At 34.8% G+C, this 17,022-nt stretch overlaps 1 long non-coding RNA gene across 1 annotated transcript in view; it reads left to right on the forward strand.

Annotated features, from left to right (window-relative positions):
- The window catches only part of LOC128091042 (uncharacterized), a 28,480-nt gene extending 13,878 nt beyond the window's left edge, over nucleotides 1-14,602 (forward strand). Inside the window, exons 3-4 of the long non-coding RNA XR_008211199.1 lie at nucleotides 13,939-14,025; nucleotides 14,500-14,602. This is a non-coding gene — a long non-coding RNA (uncharacterized LOC128091042). The remainder of the gene's footprint in view (nucleotides 1-13,938; nucleotides 14,026-14,499) is intronic.
- Nucleotides 14,603-17,022: the final 2,420 nt, after the last annotated feature.

Here is a 17,022-nt window from a genome sequence, read left to right on the forward strand (position 1 = left end):
ACATGACCTAGCACTCACTCCAGTAGCATTCACAGGAACTTCCTTTTGACTTGAAACACAGCTGTTTTTCTCTGATCCATAGTTTTAATACCAGCCACTTTTCAAAGCAGTGGTGAGGTGTAATACCATTTCATTGCCAACAATTCATTGAATCTTAAAAAAGCTTTCAGTGTAAGAAAAAGAAGAAAAATATTTTCTGTAGCAAGGTGAAAGCCTTGTTAATAAGCTGCCAAGAGATATTGCCTTGTAACTCAGTTTTGAAACAATGGCATTCTATTTCCTGAATTAAGGAGGTAAGAAAGATTTAAGACGCTTTAACTGGCAAGCCTTTGTCATTATTATTATTATTATTTTTTTTTTTTCAAAGAAAATTACATAATTAAGGTTGAAATTCACAGTTCTTTGCTCTGAAGGATGCTATGTTGGAAGATTGCTGAAGGAATTTGTTTTGGAGCAGAAATGCAATACTGTTTCACTGGTTTGAAAAGCTCCTCTAGCAATGTAATTAGGCTGGGAACTGTTTGCTACTACGTCAGGAGTTTTAGCTGTGCAAAGTATTCTGATTTGCTGAATCTTACTAGTCACAATGAAACACTAAGGACCTGTGAAGTACATAAGGTGGAAGAGAAGTCCAATGGAAAGAGCAGAGTAGGGTCAACAAGAGCAGATTGTCTGAGGTTGTCTAGGCAGATTCAAAATGTCCCCAGGGATATGGATAGCTCTGCAGCATGTTCTCATGTTCCATAATTCTTACAAAACATTACTTTTATCTTTAAGGTGAATTCTTGTATTTCAGTTTGTGCCTATTGTCCAATGTTCTGTCACTGGGCATTGCTGAGGGGAGCCTGACTCCGTCTTCCTTATTGTTTTCTCCATCAAGTATTACCTGCAGTGATCTCTTACATTTCCTTTCAGCCAAGTGTGGATGTTGTTCAGCGTTGTACACAGGATATGGGGTGATGGATACAATGGCCTGTGTGTGACCCTAGCCTTGTTGCAGCAGCAGCTCTAGGAGACAATGGATAGAATCAAGAACGCATGCTTTGGAAATGTATTTGATACAAAAGTATCAGTATGAAAGATTTCCTTAAATATTCAGTAACATGATGCATAAAATTAATTAGGGAGCACTTTGCTGCCAAATATGGCACCTAACTGCATTTAAGGAAATGTATTTACCACTGCTGTACACCGGAACGTATCTGATAAATGTAATTATTTATCTTCTGTGGAAGCTGTGTTGATCATATGCAAAGGATTATGTATCCTGGCTCATGCCATTTGATTTCATTCAATTTTGAAATAAGCTTTCAGGGTCCTGAAAAATGGATGGGGTCGTTATACTATATGTTGCTAGAGTTGTATCCACTACATGCTTCCAGTATCAGTAGACTCTTGACTTAAGCAGGAATTATATGAATTAGGTTTAATTTATATAGACACAAATAGAAAACTAGGCTTACATACAAATTCTTAGTCACTTGTAAAGATAGATATGTATGTGGATAAGTAGATATTAGAAATGAGGACTTGGCAATTTGTCATATTCTCACTGTCATGTTTTTCAGTAATGTCTGGTAGACTTGCTAAGGTTGACTTCCTTTAGGAGAGCTGAAGAGACTGGGTAACAGAAGCAAAGCATTTACATTACAGTCAGACTTTTCTTTCTCACACTTTAATATTCATGACAAGTGGTAATTCTTGGATCAAGTCAGTTACGGTCATTTATAACTCTGGGCTTTCACACACTTGCCTTGAACGATACATAATATAGTGAAAATATGCATGACGCAAGGTATTTTTTTACTTGATCAGTATTTTAATAGTGAAATTTTAATAATGAAAGAGTAGTAAATTTTAGTACTGAATTTTCATTGTAACTAGGCTGTATCTGTTGTCGATCTTATTGGAACTTGTCTTGTTTTGTAGTTCATTTTCTTGATTTTTAAAAACTGAAGGTGAACTATTACTTTGTATACATCTATTTGCTTTCTACTAATATTCATACCAATGAATATTAGGAATATTAGGTTGCTAATTCAAGAAAAAAATATATTGAATTCTGGATGATCAATCTAAACCCTAAAGGAGTTATGTGTTGATTTTGTGACATCTAAGATGGTGGTACATCTTAAAGATAGATAATAACTGATATAAATTGGTGTGGCAAAATTATTAAATATTAGTTCACAGAAAGATTTCTTGCTAGCTTTTCCCTTTCTTAGTATTTTGAACTCTGTCAAAATGCCTCTCTCCTACCATCTGTCACAGCAACAGAATGTAATGGAGTATTGCTAGGATGGTTCAACCTCTACTGCCGTATGACCAATATCCATCTCTGATATCATAGGCCAGCATAATAAAAAGAAAGGCGTTGCTTTCAAAACAGTCTGTGTATACGAAAAGCTGGATACTATTCCCCTTGTAATTTCTTGAGGCTTCTTAATGGTTATTGTATTTTGCAAGACTTTACAGCAATTAATGAGTAAATTTCTTAGGCTTTGAGAGCTGTCCTATTTATTTCAGATCTTTACATTTCTCAAGTTTCAAAATAATTTTAGTACTTAGACTGTAAACAATATTAACAATTAGTACAATAAATAATCATAGAATCTTTACTAATCTTGATGATATCTAAGATCATTCAGTCCATCCATCCAGTTATCAATATTTTCCACTCAAGAATATCCCTTAGTACAATGTTTAATGCTTCTAGAACAACTCCGGGATCAATGACTCTACCACCTCTCTGGACAGCCCATTCCACTCTCTCGTTCCAACCAGAATATCTTCTGACGCAACTTGATGCAACTTCCTCCTAGTCATATCACTAGCTGTATGTCAGAAGAGGCTGACAGCTACCTCACCACAACCTCTCTTCAGGGAGTTGTAGAGAGCAGTAAGGTCACCCCCTGAGACTCCTCTAGGCTGAACAATCACAGTTCCTCTGCTGCTCCTCACAAGACCTGTGCTCCAGACCCCTTGCTATGCTATTAGTAAATAATTAAATCTAGAAGTTAAAACAGAATCAATAAATTGAAGAATATGACTCAGATATTTTTCTATTGCCAGATGGGATTACCTATTTCTCTCCTTCAGTTAAGGTGCATTTTAGTATTACTGTACCTTTTCATTGAAATGTGTGGCTCATTGACAGTCTGCACTGAAACCTGTTTTTAGAATGTCTGCAGCTCTATTTTGTTAACACAGCACTTGCATGCTGTGTCTAAAAGAAGATTACACTTCCATTATATGGAAAATGTATTTTACCCTTCCCTTCTACTAGCCTCCTGCTGAAAACTCTCTTTAAAAAAAAAAAAAAAAAAGCCTTTACTAAGATTAGACTTAGAAAGTGTGTGAAAAGACAGCTGCTTGCTATTGCAGTGAGTGTAGTAGGTGTGTGTAGGTAGTTAATTAGTTGGTGACATAGAATTTCTCTTGATTGCTCAAATTCTTATATTGTATTGAAAAGACATTCTACAAATAATTTGGCACGCAATTTAAATCAAAGGATATATTCTATTAGCTTTTACAGTCTCTCTTGTATCTGTACTGTCATGTCCCTCCAGCCTGTGCCAGATCTTCATGTAAGATATGTGAGATGACACAACTATAGCAGCTAAAATATAGAAGAGTCAGATATTTTCAAATGGATGTAATTTGTCTAACGTTAACTTAGTATAGTACAGTTTATTTCCAAGTTGCTTAAGTTTTCAGGATGAGAATTCCTTCTTATATTTTGGGAGATATAGAAAATATAAAAATATAATTGTAAATATATATATATTTATGGTGCACTTGTAAATTATTTACATAAGAATCACTTGCAAATGACCTTAGGTAATCAAAGATTACACTAATTTCTTTTACAGCAAAATTAAATTATACTGTCGGCAAGCTTTATTTCATGACTGACAAATAAGAATAAGAAAGAAAATTAAGTTATGAAGATACAGCCAGCTTTTGAGAAATTGTGAATATATTTTAATATTTTCAATTCATTTCAAGAGAATGGGTGGTGTGTGTGTATATATAAATAAATACACACACACACACACACACATATATATATATATATATATAAAGCATTTTAAGTAGCAGATGTCCCAGTACAGGATCACTAAGGTTGTGTATGAACTGTGCATGGAAGATGTTCACTTGTGCATGACTACTTATAAAATAATAATAATAAAATATAAAATGAAGGTAACTAAAAGGCAGTTTAATTTTTCATTGTAATTTAATTGAGTAAATAAAACATTAGTGAAATTAGAGAACAAATATAAGATCAAAAACTTATACCAAAGGACCAGTTGGAATGTGTAAGACTGTCATGTTTTGATAACCTTGCTGCATGTATGCACTTATGTTTAAAACACTGTAACTTTATTATTGTGATATATCTCATTTTGCAAATGGTATTTAAGTGCGTTAAAATCTGTAACATGAAACCCTCAATTTCATGTTAGGTTAACTAAATTCTGAGTACAGTTCCTACATGCTAATGAAGTAGCTACTTTCTTTGTAATTTATGCCTGATGTTTGTCAAATCAGTCATTACAATTATCAGATAACTGAATTCCTCTTATTTCTATGACTTCTGAATAGTAGGGTTCAAACCAAGTAAGCTCTTTGCAATGATATGTTTAAAATGTCATATTGAACATATTGAGCTAAGAGATAACACTGGGAGATTGTTAGTCAAAGAATTTTTCTAATTTTTTTTCTACTGTATACGAAAAATCTATGTGATTTATCATGAAATGGATTGGTGTGGAGTGGATTGTGCTGTGGAGAAATCTGCACATTTCCCCTACTTGGCTTTTATTTCTCAGTGAGTTATTTTTGTATCTTAGCCATCACATGAACTCTAAGAAAATTAGTGGAAGCTTTGTCTTGAAAAATTTGACTTAAAAGCAAGCTTCTCCAGATGTGCTGTCTGCTTTTTTTTTTAATGGAAAAGTTACTTTTCTATTGCTTTCAGCAGAGGAAGTTGAATGACATGAAGTACTCCTAAGGTTGTATCTGTGATAGAGTTTTAATTCCTAATGTAAGCATCACTTAATTCATAATTGTTTTTTATTTCTTACACTTTCTGAAGTATGGGGCTGCGTAATTAATTGTGTTTATCTGTTGTTTCTAAAAATGTCTATGTATCAAAAGCTTTGCAATATTTGTGTCAAGGTACAAAAAGGTTGGGACATGCTTTTTTTTTTTTTTTTTTTCTTTTTTTTAATGATTACAGTATATCGGATTACTTCAGAAATGGATGAGGCATATCCATATTTATCACCAGTATTGAGCTTGTACTATAAGCAGCAGTGTCCTTCAGTCAGCTTTTCTAAGCAAAGTTGGAAGTAATCAGAGGGAATTAATAATTTTATGGATGCAGAAGATAGTTGTTTAATCAGCGAAATCAATGTTTTGTGCATGTGTCTATCAAATTACAGACAGTACATATTGTTACATAGCTTTTAAATTATCAAAGCATTCAGCAAGAGATGCTCCAGAGCTATCAATTACACTGTATCCTTATTGGTATCTGTGTTCCAGTTTTTGACTATTGTCCCTTGTTCTTTCACTGGGACCTACTGGAAAGAGGTGACCCCATTCTCTTGGTAAGATTGATAAGATACCCATTCAGTCTTTTCTTCACCAGGCTGAACAGTCCCAGGTCCATAAATGTCTTTGTGACCCTCTGCTGAACTCTCTAGAAGTTCTCTGTCCTTCCTAAATCAAGGAGGCCAGAATTTAATGCAGTACTCCAGATGTAACCTCACCAGGGCAGAGCAGAGGAGGTAGATAACCTCCCTCAGCCTGCTGGCCACACTCTTTTTAATGCATCCCAGGAAACGAGTTTTCTTAGCTGCAAGGGCACACTGCTGTCTCATCATCTAGCTGTTGTCCACCAGGACAACCAGACCCTTCTCTATAGAGCTCCTTTTCAGATTAGCTCCGTAGCTGTTCTGGTTTGTTGATATTCTTCCACACTTCTTCTTGTTGAATCAAATGGTATTCCTCTTTGCTCAACTATCGAGCCTGCCCAGGCCTTATTGAATGACAGCACAGCCTTCTGGTGTGCCAGCCCCTCCTCCCAGCTTCAGTATCAACATCAAACTTGCTGAAGGTGTACTCTATTCCTCAATCCAGGTCATTGTTGAAGATGTTAAATAAGATCAAATCTAGGACCGATCCCTGGGCAACACTGCTAGTTATAGGCCTTCAGCTAGACTCTGCTATACTGATCATCCATCTGAGGTCTACCAGTCAGCCAGTTCCCAGTCCACCTCACTGTCCACTTGTCTATCCCATACTTTCTAAGTTTATTTGAGAGTATGTTATGTGAGATAATGTCAAAAACCTTTATGAAATCAAAGTACAAAACACCCACTCCTCTCCCCTCATCGACCCATCTGGTCACAATATCATGGAAGGCTGCCACATTCATCAAGCATGATTTCCCCTTGTTGGATATGAGTAGACTGCTTTTGGATCTCTAGTTCTTATGTTTAATCTCCACAATGTGAGCATACAGGCACTTCAGAGAAGAAAGGGCCAGAGGATGTAGGTTTATCTTGAGAGATGCAAGAAATCCCCCAGTAGCTATACACACCCTTGAGATGGCTGGATTTCTGGTTCTTGAGACTTCCTGTCTCAGGGGAACAGGGAATCAATCTCTAAAAATACTCAACTTTTCTTTTTGACAAGGAATCACCCACTACAAATACTTAGTGTTTCTTTTTACAGTATCTACTACAGGCTGCCAATACTTTCCTGTAGTCTTTCATATGAAAACTTTTTCATTTTGTGTGTTGTAGAAACTTTAATAGAAGTTTGTGAATTACTTGAGTGATGATTCTATTCAGCTAACTTCAGATTTTATCTGCAACACTTTATATCATTCTTAGGGAAAAATAATATAAATAAAAATCAACTATGCAAACAAAAACCTCATGAACCCCCAGGGCGATATTCCTATTTTGACAAGAGAGAAAATCCTTAATACACAAGATGGCACTGTTTCATTTGTGTAAACATCTCATTTTCACACATAACAGTGAAAATTGTGATATGAAGTACAGAATTGGTTATAATTTTTGTATGATTGAAAATTAGAAATGTGCAAAGTTGGGTGTTCTTGTTGGTTATAGACAAACTGGAGCATAACTGCATGTGATACAAGACCTCATAATAAAGGCAAATGAGAATGTCTCTGAAGTGACTCTTGGCAAAATTGATTGAATTGAGAAATGAAGAATAGATGTCAGCCAAATTGCAGTGTGAATTATTCTTTTGCATTTAAAAATTTAGAGGATTTTGGAATGTAGCTTTCATATGGTAGCTTTTATCTGAAGCTTCTCACGGCTATTCTGATGTGCATATTATTAGCATAACATTCCAGGTTTCCGCTCTGTGTTTTTAAAGTTGGGTTGTTAAGATGTAAAGTTATGTGCTGAAGTGAGTGAGTGGGTGAATTTCCTGTACTATAGACTTCAAATTTTATGCCTTAAAGTTTAGAATAGTTTTTATCTTGTGTTGAAAAGAATACTATAATAAAAAGTTCATTAAAACACCATTATAAAACATTTTTTTTAACATTTATTTATTCTGTGGTAGACATATTTGACCTTAGATAATATTCACAAGTCCAACATTTGCAAAAACCTAGCTGTCTTTATTAATATGTTAACTGTGATTTGGGAAGAAACATCAAACATTTCTTAATATTCAGGTTTGCTAAGTAAATTGACTTCTTATATATCAAATACGCTCTTCACAGGAACAGAATAAAAAATCTTCAAGCATGCATTAGATTATATATAATCAATATGATATATTCTAACACTTTCACTCTCTCGTCTAAATCTAGGTATGCATGTGCTGACAGTTTAATACTAAGTAATGTGATTTTTGAGATTACAAATTTTCTTAGATATTCAGACTCAGAAAGATGTAACATCTTTTGTTTTTCAACTTTCAAGGTTTAAAATTTTATATAAAAATGAAGATTTATTGTATAAAAAGGCATTGTCAGGAAAAAAAAGATACATAGTTTTATTTGTTTATTATAACTATTAATTGTTACTTCTAGCTTAAGGGTGTTTTTTGTTGTTCTTAAGAAAATTTCAGTTTTCAGTTAAAAATCTAAATCTAAAAATCTATCTTTACCAGCTATCATTTTTGATTTTGCCTCATTGAGCATTTTCAACATGTTTTTCTCTCACAGAATAATAAGGTGGAAGAAGTGTTCTGTAAGCACATTTCCCTGTGTTTTTCAATTATTTTATGGCACATCATTCTCAGGATGAGGTTAGAAGTAGGTCACTTAAAAAGGCGGTATGTACTCTGTAGAGATCATGGTGCTTCCAGTTTCACTCTGTAGTCTGCATCTATTCTGCTTTGTAACAAAACCAGTTCATGCATCTTCCAAGCAGAGAGCTTAGACCTTGCTTAAAAATAGAACGTGCAGTCTGCAAATAAAGTTGCATAAATATTGAAATAAATATTTCATTTTCATTCTTGAATTTTTGTTTATCTGAACGCTCCCAGTTCATTGATTGTGTTTTGCTCCTTTGAAAACAGTTTTCTCGTAATGCTTAAACTAGCAATTCTAACGTATACTGTAATAGTCATTAATTTGCTAAAAAATAACATATTTTAAATTTTCTGCTTTGAGTTTCTGCTGACACTTAAATTTAGTTTTTTTATGAATGCACTAATAATGACAATTTTGGTTATGTGAGTTTCTTGGTGGGATTTTTGTGTATTTCTTTTTTTCCCCTACTTTTAAGATTCTTGGCAACTGTTCAGGACACTGCAAAATAAGCATTCTAATTTTTCTGTGATCTTTCATCCGGTTGGGACTGGACATAAAAAGAAGTAAATATCTAGGATGTTTCTGTTCACAGTATCATTATTCTGAAGAACAGAAATAGCGCTTGACTGATATAATTTCAAACCTTCTTCCTGAAACATCTTTAGTGTTTTTCCTCAAATTCATCAAGACTTTACAATTAATTAAACAGAAAAAAAAGGAGGGGGGGGAGGGGTAGGGTTGGAGGGGAATTTGCATTTACAATTCTTTTTTTTTTTTTTTTTTTTTACCTTGTTCTAAAGGGCATTATCAAGTAGCAGTAGGCAATTCTTCATTGACTGATTTAAGTTTGGAAGTATACCAGTAACAGAGCCATTGTATTAGTGCGTGACATATTCCAGAACTCAAATGAATAGAAACAAAATAAAGTCACTAAAGCATTAACAGCATCAACATGTTCAGTTAAACTTGATGTATGTTTTAGGTGCTGGCATTCAATGTAACATCATTTATTAGTAAGCGGATGTTAATTTATGCTTTTGCTATTAGAAATAAACTTTCCATTAATCATTGAATTGCTTTCATCTAATTTCATTTAACCAGTAGGTACTGTGTTAGAATTCAGGAATCTTTGATGAATATTATGATTAAATCAGGAAGAAATGCTATATGTAGTGGGGCTATCTTCCTCTGCTTAGCTAGATCTGGAACTTCAAGAAGGAGCCAGTTCTACTTTCCTTGTTCAGTTCTGATGAAAATGCACAGTGCAGTGCACTATCTAGTTTTATAGCCAGCGTTAGCAAGTTATTGAGTTAAACATGTATTTGCTTGGCATAATGTGCAAGTAGGGAAGAAGCTTAGTTCCTGGTTCAATTAGGAAGATGAGCTTTACATCTTTATTGTTATTTTAATTCTGTGGAATAAAGTAGTTTCTAAATGCAAGATCAAATGTTATGTTTTTTTTTTTTTCCCCCAATTCCTCTTAATATGTTCATTTTACATCAATTTAATTGGCGGGTATTGGACTTGTTGAGGTACCATCCAGTCTGTGTTCTATAATTTTCTGCATCTAGTGATTGTGTGAAAATTGTGGCCTGCTTTCCAGCCTCACATGAAACTGATTTATTCTGTAATATTTCTTCATTAATGGGTTTTTAAATATTTTAGTTTTCATAATGATTACTAAGATATTTCCTTACAATTACTGACCACCTTGACTTTGGGACATTTGATCGAATTGAAGAGGGATAAAGGTGCATAAGTTTTACAAAATGGTAATAGCCATGCTTAATGGACTTTTTTTTTTTTTTTTTTTTTTTTTTTTCAGCTTAGCAGGGTAATGCCCTTCCTTTAGTTGTTTCAAACAATATTTGCATCACAAATGGTAACTAGATATATCTAGCTTTTGGTTGTGCCAGCAGACATGGCCCTTGCCATTATCACATAATACTATCTTATGGTTGACCAGGACATTTTTATGACATTTTTATATGCCCATCTCACTAAAATCTTACATTTGCTGGTATCCTAGATATGCATGTCTGTAAATAAAGCCCTAAGTTATTCACAACATCTGTGATCAGTAGATGATAACACATCTTTCCTAAATTCTTACATGTATTCCTTCGTCAGTGAGTAGAAATGAAGATATTTAATCTCTGTCCTCTCTCAGAAACGCAGCATCACAGTGAATGTATTCATCTTCTGTATAATGTTTCCTTTGCCTTCTTAGCCCTTTATATTTTCTGCAGATACATAGTTTTTAATTTCACTGTGATATATTGCCAGTCTGTCCATAGTCAGTACTGTAGACTCTTCACTTGGTGTCTGATTACGCTAGGAATTTATCCTTGGATTCTGAAGCCAGCATCTTTAACAGATTGATCACACCAGTTGCCTGGTGAGGCTGTTCAGGGTAATAAAGGTGTGTTGATGCCTGTAGGGTCCTGACAAATAGGTATCTGTCCCAGTTGCAATGTAGAATTTTGGTCCTCTGATGAGGAAGGTAATTTTACTGAGCAATCCTCACGACAGGTGGATGATGGGAAATTATAAACCCATCATAAAGATCAGGTTGGCATATTCAGATGTAGATTTACAGTTATAATTTAATCACAGACTATGCACAGATAGAATTTTGTAGATCACAAGAAGAGAAGGCATATGTTACCACTGGCATTATTGTTTTATGTTCAAGCATGCAAAACATTACTTTCCGGCATTATTCATACAATCTCTTGGGAGAAAGGTTACTGTGACAGGAGCTCCTATTGAAACAGAGATTTACAACCAGTCGTCTTTTAAAAATTAGATTTGTGTGTGTACAGGAGAGATGGAAGAAAATGGATGGTGAAGTACATTACGCTCCTTTCAGATGGTATTAGATTCACGCTTATCGCATTGTGTAGGATTTTTATTTTATTTTTGTTTTTTTTGTCAAAGATGGCTGGGGTGATCATAATCTGCTGGGATCACATTCTAATTCTGTTACCCCAATACAGATCACTTTGACAATTTTTTTTTTTTTTCTAATTCCTGTTATATTCTGATAAATTTATTTGATAGAAATGCAACATTGAGGGAAATTGAATAACTTGCTTTTAGAGCTAGGTAAGAACTGATTTTCACCAGTGCATCAGAAGTCAATGTTCTTGATTTAATTGAAAAATTCTGCAAAGTGTTTTTAAATATTTAAGAATGTTTGGCTTTATATCAGTTTAGTGTGTCAGTTTGCTGATGTGCAATTTGTTAATTATTTAAAAGAAACAACAAATTTGAAATAATGATACTGACATAAAATTATGGATACTTAAATAAAAAGCCCCTCTGTATTTCAGTGATTAATCTTGAATCTTTTCAAACATTTTTGAGCATAATTATTAAGCACAGATGGGCGAAAATGAGCTTCAGGTTTATGGAATGGGTTCTAGTTTCCAGCTGCTTATTTGCATTAAGAAAAACTAAACTAAAACTAAACTGCAGTCATGTTTGCTTTTTCTCATTTTCATCAGTACTGCAATAGATAATCACCTAACAAGTCACTGAAAACATCTCTAAAGTATGGCTTTTATAATTTGGCAACACAGGGCTGTACATCTAAAGGGCAGGCATGTTCACCGCATTTGGTAAAATATGGACTAATATTGTCCATACCACCCACGTCTGGAATTAGCATAGAATGAATAAATGTAGCTGAATTTGGTTTTATCACATGGAGCTATTGGGTGGAGCTGATGTCAGAGCACAGGGCACTGTACTGGGGATTATTGCTGAAGAAGTAATATTCAAGCTATGTAAGGATAGCTGCTAGTAATGTAATGAAACAAGAGAATAGAGAGCTAGAATGGAAAGAAAAGTTAGCAAGTGAGATTGGTTGAATTAAACTGTTAGGCAGTGTTTGCATTCAATTTGGTATTCTCATTCATTCTGGAAGTAGACCATTAATATCTAAAGCTTTTTGCTAATCAACATTCCTTTTTCAGACTTGGAAATGTCTGTAAAGTTTTCTGTTTCAGGAAGAAGCGCTTAGTAGTGATGAATAATACTGCTTGAAATTTCATAGTATGATATTATAAAAGTTACGCTAAGTGCCAAAAGGCTGTTACATTTAACATAAACAAGACAGGTCAGGCTTAGTATTTTAGAAGCAGAGATTGCACTTACTGGGTGGAGGGGGCAGAAAGGAGCAGTGTAATAGCATGAAATGTGCAGGAGAAAGATGTGAGGCCAAGACTCCTACCAGTCAGCTTCTCATAAAAAATATTAAGGGGAATCAGGATTTTAAATTAAAAGCTGTTCTGTCTCCATGCAAATTGTATGAAATTTAGAAGCTCCGAGCTTTATAAGTAATAGTGCTTTGGAATACCTGATCCCTTTTAAACCAGAGTTCTAATTAAACACAGCAACAGTATTTGCACACATCTAGAACATGGATGTGAAAATAATGGTAAAGAGATGTATGCTTAGCAACTTAAAAAGGCTTATCAGAAAAACAACAACAAAACAAAAAACAAACAGGAAACTTGTTATTGGCTCTTGTTGAGATCGGATTGGAATACTTGCTACTTTTTGGGAGTGGAAGAGAAAGATGTAGCTTGGTTTTGATCTGCAGGACTTAGAGGATATTTCTCTTCAAGTTACAATTTGCCTAAATGAAAAATCACTTTATGACACTAATCATTTAATGATGTTATGTAAAGACAAAGATGTGCACAAATGTACACTACATTCAATTACATGCTGATCTACTGAACAGAACATAAGGATATTGTTTTACAATCTCTGTATAATTGACAAACTACAGATTAGAAGATCTTCTTTCTTTTGTTTTTTCTTTTCTGTCAGAATGCCCTGTTAAAGATTGGTTTATTTCACTTTTTAATTAAAAAAAAAAAAAAAAAAAAAAAAAAAAAAAAGAAACCCACACACTCTACTTTCCTACCACTCTCATAGGAAAAAAAAATCTCCTTCCCAGCAAAATGCCAGATAACGCCATGGTTTTCATGAGGGTTAAGGAGTGCAGAAGCAATATGTGTAGTGATTACAGAAGATGGTTTTGTCTTATTTGGGACATAATAAGAACACTGTCATTATTCTGCTTGACTGGCTCATTTTTAATGTCGCCTTAGGCAGTCAGTGGGTAGATATGAACTTTTCTTTATTCCTTTTGACCCTAAAATACACTGTCAAATCAAGTATTAATTTCAATGTCTTTGCATCTCTTCAGGGAAGAAAAAAACAATGTGAAAGAGATTATTTCACCTCCTCTTAGTCATTAGTTTTTGTAACATTTGTTTGAATACGAAAACAATGTGGTAAGAAATTTTGAATTTTGCTCTCATCATATTAGGAAGAGCAAAACAATGAAGGTAGGCTGCCTGTGAGGGAAGCAGAATATGTGGTTTTCTAAATGGTAAAGACACTCTACATAACCTCAGTCCTAAGACCTGCTCACACCTAAACTTTACTTCATGACCTGAGGAGGTTGTGGATTGGCCTGAAAAGAATTCCTAAGGCATCAGAAATGTGTTGGTGTTGCAAGCATCAGGACTCTCTGTAGGTTTTGATTGAATCTTCAAGGTTGGCTCTGTCCCATTCGTAAGTGGAGTTACTACGTTTTCAAGGTCATGGAGGAAGACCATGTGGAAGCCCAGAGAAAGAAGAAAAATAGTCTGAAGACAGCTTCCTCAATCCCCCTTCCACTGCCCAGGGTTTGTATTTGTATTATTTAAAAAATGCTGAGGTAATGTTCAAAATCTGTAAGCAGTTAGTTTTACATACAATATTAAGTTTGTATTTGAGCTTCCTCTTTACAAATCTTTCCTCTCAGATACCTAGTTTTATCTGGAAACATGAATGGGATTCCTTACTTAGAAGAAATGGCATATGGATTTATATATATGCTTTTAAGCTTGAGCTTGTACCAAGAAACTAAAGTGTTACATTCAAAACATGTGCCTGTTTTCACCATCTGTATTAAATGTCAAAACTATTTCCTTTTTAGAGACTTTAGAAAACAGATCAGTGATGCAAACTTGTCTTTTTGTTTTCAAAAAATGGTAAAAGGCAACAAGTAGAAAAACTGGGAGTTTGGCAAAGAAAATCATTCTATCCCTCCTTAGTGGCTCTCAAAAGGAGCTGAGTGAGTGCACTGAATCAGTGATTTTATCTTCCTCCTCTTCCAGTTGCCTATCCCAACATGCTTTCACTTGGGCATCAACAAAGGTCTTCGCGTTTGGCAGCAAAACCAGAGTAATCTCTGAGAAGTAAAAAACAATAATAAATGTTTGTCCTAATTTTTGGTTCAGCAGAGAGAGTCCTGTAAGAGCTGTTCACATCAGACAATTACTCGTTACATTGTGTTGTCCTTACCTTTATCTGAATGCTACTAGTATCAGCATCAGTAGGGTTTAGTGCAAAGTCTATTACTTGCAAGAATTGTTCCATTGGATCTAGCTTTCAGAGCAAGGACCATCATTTGCTTCTAAGAATTAGCTAGAGTAAAAACTAGAAATGAAGTCTGAACCTCAATCTTCAGCAAATAGCCATTTCTCAACAAAAACAGTCAATACAAGGCGTCCGCAAAGTGTTTGGACAATTCTTTCTTATGAGCTAGAAATCCTGAAATCAGGATCTTTCATCCTGGGAATAAAAACCTCTTCAGTTTCCCATATAAAGTGCAGGTGAATGATAGCTATAAAAATGATGCTGTGAATGGTGTTGAATAGGAGGAGGAAAGAAAGAAAAAAATTAATGTCTGTAATCTCTCCAAAATAGTGATGGCATACTGAACCTGATCAGATAGATTGCAGTCCTCAGAGAGACAATTCAATAAATTATGTATTTAATTCACCTAACACCGACAGTGACCTGGTCATGCAATAAGAAAAAGACTGTTGCTTCTAGTTTGATTCAGAAAATTTGCATCTTAAAATGTATTTGATGTTCACATTTAAAAAAAACTGAAGAAGTCTTCTGCAGTATTTAGCATAGGTAAGTTTTAGCCATCTCCAAAGATGTCAGAAACAGGGTCAGATCAATTGAGAAGTTTCTGTGCAAGGAGAGGCAATGTGGCTTTCACCTGCTGTTCTTACTCCCCAGTACTTACCTTCTGACAGTGGTGCTCTCAATGCTTTTGTGCCTCAGTGAACTAGTATGAGCCTCACAGAAAATGCACCAAACACTCCTAACCACTTCAGGTTAGAAAAATAAAAGCTAAGTGTCCCTTTTAAATTATATTTTATACTGATGTAGTGCAGTATTCCATCCACTTTCTTGTGTTGCTTCATACTCAGACACAGAAAATTCTATTAATTCCTTTGAGCGCCTTCCAAAATTACAGTTTGTTTTTCAGTAGCTTTGAGAAATAAATTGTGGGAAGGGAAGAAGAGTTTTGAATTGTATGTTATAAACTTGCTCACATCTGTTACAATTTTGGGAACTAATGTGGAAACTTTCTGGTGTTGATCTCAAGAGTCTTTGGGAGCAAATTCAGGTAAAATAGTTTGATTTTTCATTTCCTCAAGTTTAAGATTTTGCATGGAGGTGTACTGGACAAGACAATCTGGGAGGAGATATAAGAATATATCTACAGCTTCTGAGCTGAATCTTATCAGCCCATTAACTCTCAACACAGTTCTGCAGCCTCTTCTAAATCCTCAGCCTCAAGTGCCATATGCAACATATCATCTCACCATAACTCTATAAAAGTGTATGCCTTACATCTCTGTGTGGAGAGAAGAACTTTCTGTTCAACAGTTTACAGAGTAACTGAGTGGCATAGAACAGTGTGCACTGACATTTCGTTTAGTGAGTGTGCATGTAGCAAAGTCAATAGATATTCATGTGTTTTTGTTTAATAAATTCATATGGATTGAAAACCTTTTCTAATTTAGTAACATGAAGTAACCTGCAAGGTTATTGATCACATTTAATATTTGATTCTGTTCCTTTCCTCAGCTAAAAATCAAAATTTATCAGTTAGAGTATGAGAAGCTTAACGATAAATTGATTCTGGATAATACCTGAGGAACACTAAAGCCCTAGCTTTCCTCCAAAAGGTAAAAAGCATTTGCTTGCAGAATTCCACTGAGCAGGGCCCAATAACTCTGAAACACAGAGTTCAGTAAAATCTTATTATACTTAGGTAGCTCCAAAAGTAATGCTTCTTAATTCCATGGACACTACAGCAGATATAAAAAGCACAATAATGCTATTTGATAGAGCAAATTTTCAGCTACAAAATGCTATTTTTCAACAGTCTAGGAGAGCCATCTTTGATTAATGTTTGTGTCAAAAATAATACTGACTTAAATATGATGCTACAGTTCCAGCTGTAATTCTTTGTCAGCTTCTCTCTTACCCAAATTCTCTCATTTGCTGACCTTGTCAAATTCCTAACCATCACGTTTTTACAAAGCTGTAGGAAGAAGAACTGTTCTTCATGGTTTACTCCAGAATGTAAGTTTAGACTACACAGACATCAGCATAGAGGTGTTCTTGTGCTCAAGCCTCAATGTCTGAATTTGATCCTCATTGTGAGGTATGCACTCTTGAGCTGAATGCAACTCCATTCACTGAGCTTTGGAACCCTGGGAGTAGGAGAGGCTGTTAGTAAGTGTGAACTCTGTGTTTGGGATCAAGGAACTTAGAAGCCTGCCAGCTGGCTTTTCCAATTATCTCAAGTTTTCTTGTGTCCCTTTAGACTT

The sequence above is a fragment of the Tympanuchus pallidicinctus genome, unplaced genomic scaffold (assembly GCF_026119805.1).
Source record: "Tympanuchus pallidicinctus isolate F22 unplaced genomic scaffold, pur_lepc_1.0 scaffold5, whole genome shotgun sequence".
Classification (NCBI taxonomy): Eukaryota; Metazoa; Chordata; class Aves; order Galliformes; family Phasianidae; genus Tympanuchus; species Tympanuchus pallidicinctus.